General features: G+C 43.6%; 1 pseudogene; it reads left to right on the top strand.

The window, feature by feature from the left end:
• The first annotated feature begins 487 nt into the window (after positions 1–487).
• LOC122477157 lies at positions 488–1529 on the top strand (annotated as a pseudogene).
• The last annotated feature ends 4612 nt before the right edge of the window (positions 1530–6141 follow it).

The raw sequence follows: 6141 nt of genomic DNA, 5'->3' as shown, positions 1-6141 counted from the left end.
AACCAGGTGTGAAACTGATATTCGTATCTTGGTCTGTCAGAGTTCTCTGTAGGGTCTAGTAAGACAGCACGGTTCCAAGTCATCCAACGGCCAACTAGAAAAATGGTCAGGGGCAAAGTCTCACTGAGAGCCGAAGACAAAGCTTGCTAAGAAAAATACTTACCGTTACTCCCAAAGTCCCAAAACGCACAGTGAACTTGATCGTAATTCTAGAAAAAAAAAAAAAAAAAAAGACAAATCGGAGGTAAACATCTTTCCTTGTGATACTTTCCACACGATGACAACTACACACAAGAAACATGTTTCTTCTTCATGTTTTTTTCAAACAGTAGAGACACACATACTTAGATCATTCGCTAGTTGGTTTTAAGACTAACCCCGGGTGACTTGGGGTTTACAAGTGAGAAAATGGCATGTTACCGAACGATGGTCTGGTGTGTGCCCTTTAAAATATTTGGTAAAGAGGAGTAATCAGAGCTTCTTCCAGATGTGCATCTGCCCTTATTTCATGGACCTTCCTCACGGCATGGCTCTCAGAGCCAGTCTTCCCTCCCGCCTCACAGGAAGAAAAAGAGACTGTCTCCTGCCCCTGAGCTGAAGGAGACGTCAACTTGTCAACACTTGCCGAGGGGGGAAAAAAAAGAGCAGCAAGAAGGAGCTGAACATATTGATGAAGTACAAAATGAAATAGACAGACTTATGCATGAGCCAGTGAGGACATTTTGAAAGTACAACAGGAATATAACAAATTCTGCCAACCATTTTTTCAGAAAAGGTTGGAATTGGTCGCCAAAATCCCAGATTTGGGGGTAACAGCATTTGTCAACCATCCACAGTGTCTGCACTGCCTGGGGAGGAGGGTGAAGAGACCCTGCATTATTTTTTTTTTTTAATGTTTTTAAGTAGGCTTCACACCCAGCATGGGGCTTCAACTCACAAGCTGGAGATCAAGACCTGAAGCTGAGATCAAGAGTTGGACGCTTAACTGAGCCACCCAGGTGCCCCGGAAGGGGGGCTGCATTATCTGACAAGAGTTGAAGTGACGGAATTTGAAGACATTCAATCAGGTTACAGAATAGATTTTTACTGTGATGAAAACCCTTACTTCAAAAATAAAGTTCTTTCCACAGAACTTCATCAGGACAAGAATGGCATTCCCTCTTCCAAGTCCACTGAAATCAAGTGGAAATCCAGAGAGGATCTGATGAAATGTTCCAGTCAAACACAGGATAGAGCCAGTCGGAAGAGACAGCGTGAGGCATCAGAGAGCTTCTTCACCTGCTTTACTGACCATTCTGATGCAGATGAGTTTGGAGGGGTCACCAAAGACAGTAATTGGCCAAATCTGTGACAGCTATTTCGTTCCCAAAACGGATGATGAAGGAGGAGGAGGGGAGGAAGAAGATGATGATGATGAAAATGAAGGAGGATTGGAAGATATTGATGAAGGGGGTGACGATGAAGGTGAGGAAGATGTGAACAATGAGGGGGAGGAAGGAGAGGAGGAGGAGGAAGGAAAAGCTGACTAATGGAATACACATGGATTCCAACCTTTCTTTTGAAATTTCCTCGTCCCTGAGAGCAAGTAGCTCTCTTTCTTTTCCCCCTCCTCTTGAGCTCCTTCACCCTGTTTTTTGAAGCCTCTTTTCTCCCCTTTTATATCATGGTTCTCAACTTATTGTGGGGGGGGGGAATACCTGAGCATCATACAGTGGGAAAATAATCTCTAGCCCTTTCTGTTCCAAATGAACTTTTATCCCTTCCTGTCTCAACAAAACTTGATGGAGTCAACACCACCGTGCTCTGTGGGAAAACAGAAAAACTTTCTGCCCCCCTAGTTCCGCTGGAGTCTGGAGGGTGCTAGCCCCTGTGTAGGAGGACATATAATTCTAGCTTTTTTCCCTACTTTCTCTGTATATTGGGCTCAGAGATTACAGTGTTCCTATGGGAATATGAACAGTTAGCATTACCCACGTGTACCTGTCCACTTTCTCTTGTTTAAAACAAACAAACAAACAAAAAACCTTTTAAAAATGGGGTTATAGAAAGTCAGCAGGGGCGCCTGGCTGGCTCAGTCAGTTAAGCGTCCGACTCTTGATTTCGGCTGAGGTTGTGATCTCATGGTTCGTGAGATCGAGCCCTGTGTTGGGCTCTGCACTGACAGCGCAGAGCCTGCTTGGGATTCTCTCTCTCCCTCTCTCTCTCTTCCCCTTCCCTGCTCATGCTCTATCTCTCAAAATCAAGAATTTTTTTTTTAAATAGAAGGTCAGCCAAGGGTTGGGTTTGAGATGTTTGGGTGGCGTAAGTGGGCATTCTGACAACATAGCTTCTCCTCTGGCACGTTTTAGCTGTGATGTTGAATGGACATCCTTGCAGTTGAAGATGACACTTTGATAAAATGACATTCTCTCCTAATAATGACTTGAGCCCAGCCACTCAATGGGAGAATCAGCAGAACCTGTAGGATCATATTTGGAATTGACATGCGTTATTGTAATTTTGTTTCTATTTATGTTTAAATTTTCTTTTTGTTTCACTGGAAAGGAACGATGATGCTCAATTTGTTAAAAGTGTACAAGTGGCTTTGTTACAGTAAAACTAAACATGTACACACACACACAATATACACATATATATATGTGTATATATGTATATATATATATATATATATTCATATACATATATAGTAACACAGGAATTTGTCACACTCTCCTGGTGCGAGACCCAGGAGGAGCCTCTGGATGATCAGTGCAGGTCTGATGTGGGGTAGGTGTTCCTGATGGGACTTTGGAATTTGGAGCTCACAGCTGAGATCAAGCCTTATGGATACCAAGTTGAGCTGCATGCTTATTAGACCCAGCGGGCATTGCTGGGGCCTCACCAGCTCCTAGAATGTCCAGGGAGCTGGAGACAATGAGAAATTGGTTATTGGTGGATGCCTGGAGAGCTGGGGCCCCTGCTGGAATTGAGAGCTCTTACCCATCTAACATGTTCCATTTGGTATCTGTTTTTTATTACTTCCCTCTCCCACTCTTCCTTCTTCCCCTCTAGAATTAAGACCTGTGAAAAATATGCTGTGCCATATGGTCTTCTAGATTGGGAATAAAGGAAACTATTAAGACTTCACACTGGACATACATTAACATCAAAGAATGGAATAGTAGTTCATTCTTATACTACAGCTAAATTTGATCGTTTAGTAATATATACCGTATGTTATGCCATATGACTATGGCTTTAATCCTTTGGTGATAATTAATACATATTTTGATGCTCTCCATGGCAATTCAAAAGGATAAAAATGTCCAATTATTTTAAATTGCTTGCCTCACTCAAAAACAAATGGAATTAAATATCAGTTAGTGTGATGGGACAACTGAAAGACCCACCCGCCCTAGTCAGTCCTCTGTGCCGATCTGTCATAGTGCTAGGAGCCCACCATTACTTAGTTATCCCCTGAAGCTATGGCATTATTTCTAGAAGGCCTCCATTACTTAGTTATCCCCTGAAGCTATGGCATTATTTCTAGAAGGCCTCCATTACAACACATCTCTACTACCTGGAATGGGACGATCTTCATTGAGTCTTAGAATCACATATGTTAAGTAGCCAATTATGTTTAACAAGAAATTCACGAGGGGTTCTGAGGCCTTTCTATTCCGAGGTGAAAATGGGTATGTTACCTGGTTTCCTCCCACATGCTGCAGAGAAATAACCACTGGGTCAGCCAAGTTTTGAATTGATGTATGTGAAACGCTGGCACTCACCACAAAGGTAGTTAATGCTTTAGTGACATTTTTGGTCTGTAGATGAAACATATAAGGAAGAGGGGTTCAGGTCCTAAATTTCCAATTTCTTGCCTGTTAATCGACTCAGAATTATTAATGCATGGCACTAGGTACAGAAATATAGAAAAGAAATTCACAAGCTGAGAAGAAATCTTTATTTTTTATTTATTTTTTAATTTTTTAAAGATTTTATTTATTTTCAGAGTAAACTCTGCCCCCAACATTGGGCTCAAACTCACGACCCCAAGGCCCAGAGTCGCGTGCTCTAATGACTGAGCCGGCCGGGTGCCCCTGAGAAGCAATTTTTAGAGGTCATCTAGCTCACCTCCTGTCTTCACATAAGGTCTCAATTTTACCCAGCTAAAACAATTCACTAATCCCAGCCACATACCCAAATATCTATTTTAAAAAAAAGCATTGGCTTTGTTAATATTTTGTTGTTACCTGCAACTCAGTACCGCACTAGGAACAAAGTGAAACTATTCCCGACTTTGGTAAGTCTCTGAACCCTGACACTTGGGGCACTTTCAGAAGATGCCGCATTTCTGAGCCCTGAAGCCACTGAGAACTGTGTTCATCCAAAACCAGCCTAGTGGTTCAATGCTCCCTTCCCGGAGGAATTCCCCCCGGGGTAGCATGAGGTAGAGGTGGATCTCCAGCACAAAATGGTGGCAAGGGCCCTGGCTGACAGTCAAAAGACCAAGTGCTAGCCCAAGCCCTCTTGTTCCTTGAAAGCCTCTTCCCCTCTCTTACACTGATAACAGGAAAAAAAGTGGACCCGGTGATATCTAAGAACCCTCTCAATTTAGTCGAAGGCATACAGTTTTCTGTAGTGGAGATGCCAAAAGAGGGGCAACACACAGAGACCCAGGACTTAATTAACCTGTCCTCAGGTTTTATTTTCCTTTCCTACAAAATGGCGGCCATGCGGGAAAAGGAGCTAAATCGTTTCTCACTCTTCCACTCTTTGGTTCTAGGCTCAAGTTTTACCAGTTTCACTTCTGAACCTTTTAGAGAAGTTGTTCCCTCTGCCCAAAGCACTTCTCCATCCTTCTCCCTGCCCCCTTTCATCTCCTAGCTTCTACTCAACCTCGGGTTTCAGCCAACACCTCTGTAGGCCTTTCCTGAACTCCCGGACAAGGGTAGGTGTTCTCTTCTATGCTCCCAGAGCCCCTGTGCCATATTGTACTTGCCTAATGCTCCGTCCTTCTCCTAGAGAACTGCCACTAGTGGAGGAGGAGGTGCGTGTTTTCCAACAGGGGTGTCTTGGCAGCAATTTTTTTTAATATATGAAATTTATTGTCAAATTGGTTTCCACACAACACCCAGTGCTCATCCCAACAGGTGCCCTCCTCAATACTCATCACCCACCCTCCCCTCCCTCCCACCCCCCATCAGCCCTCAGTTTGTTCTCAGTTTTTAAGAGTCTCTTATGGTTTGGCTCTCTCCCACTCTAACCTCTTTTTTTTTTCTCCTTCCCCTCCCCCATGGGTTCCTGTTAAGTTTCTCAGGATCCACATAAGAGTGAACACATGGTATCTGTCTTTCTCTGTATGGCTTATTTCACTTAGCATCACACTCTCCAGTTCCATGCACGTTGCTACAAAGGGCCATATTTCACTCTTTCTCATTGCCACGTGGTACTCCATTGTGTATATAAACCACAATTTCTTTATCCACTCATCGGTTGATGGACATTTAGGCTCTTTCCATCATTTGGCTATTGTTGAGAGTGCTGCTAGAAACATTGGGGTACAAGTGCCCCTATCTTAGCAACAATTTTTAAAGTAATATGGTGTGATGGCAGTTAAGATTTTGATCAAAAGATGTTAGAGGAAGCTGCATCAAAGCAAGGCCGTGAGACTCGGGACCCGGGGGAAAGGGAGCTAGAGGATGGCATCTCTTCTAAGTAGACCCCCCCCACAATCAGGGGCACAGGCCCCTGGCTCAGGTCATCCCCTTCAAAGTTAGAATCTTTAGGCTTCTGTTCTCCCATCGGACTGTAAGCTCTATGAGGGCAGGCACCATGTCTCTCTTGCTCGCTGTTGTATCCCCAGCATCCAGCACCACACAAGACACACAGTAGGAATTTGATAAATATTTGCTGACTGAATAATAATTGTGTGACCAAATGAATACACCGCGTCATCTCTAGCAGGTCCCTTCCCCTCAATACCCTCATTGGTAAAAGGAGATGGGCCACTGTGAGTTACAAGGGCCCTTCCAGTTCTGACAGTGATGGCACCATGACGTCTGTAGGCTAATTTTGGCAAAGATCTTTAATCCCCTTCAATGGAAGGTGTCAGTGAATAAAAATTACTGATTAGGGGTGGAATCTATGCAACATAAATTT

Source organism: Prionailurus bengalensis, chromosome X (genome assembly GCF_016509475.1).
Source record: "Prionailurus bengalensis isolate Pbe53 chromosome X, Fcat_Pben_1.1_paternal_pri, whole genome shotgun sequence".
In the NCBI taxonomy this organism is placed as follows: Eukaryota; Metazoa; Chordata; class Mammalia; order Carnivora; family Felidae; genus Prionailurus; species Prionailurus bengalensis.
Note: the sequence above shows the minus strand (reverse complement) of the source record. Positions and strands in the feature narration are given on the sequence as shown.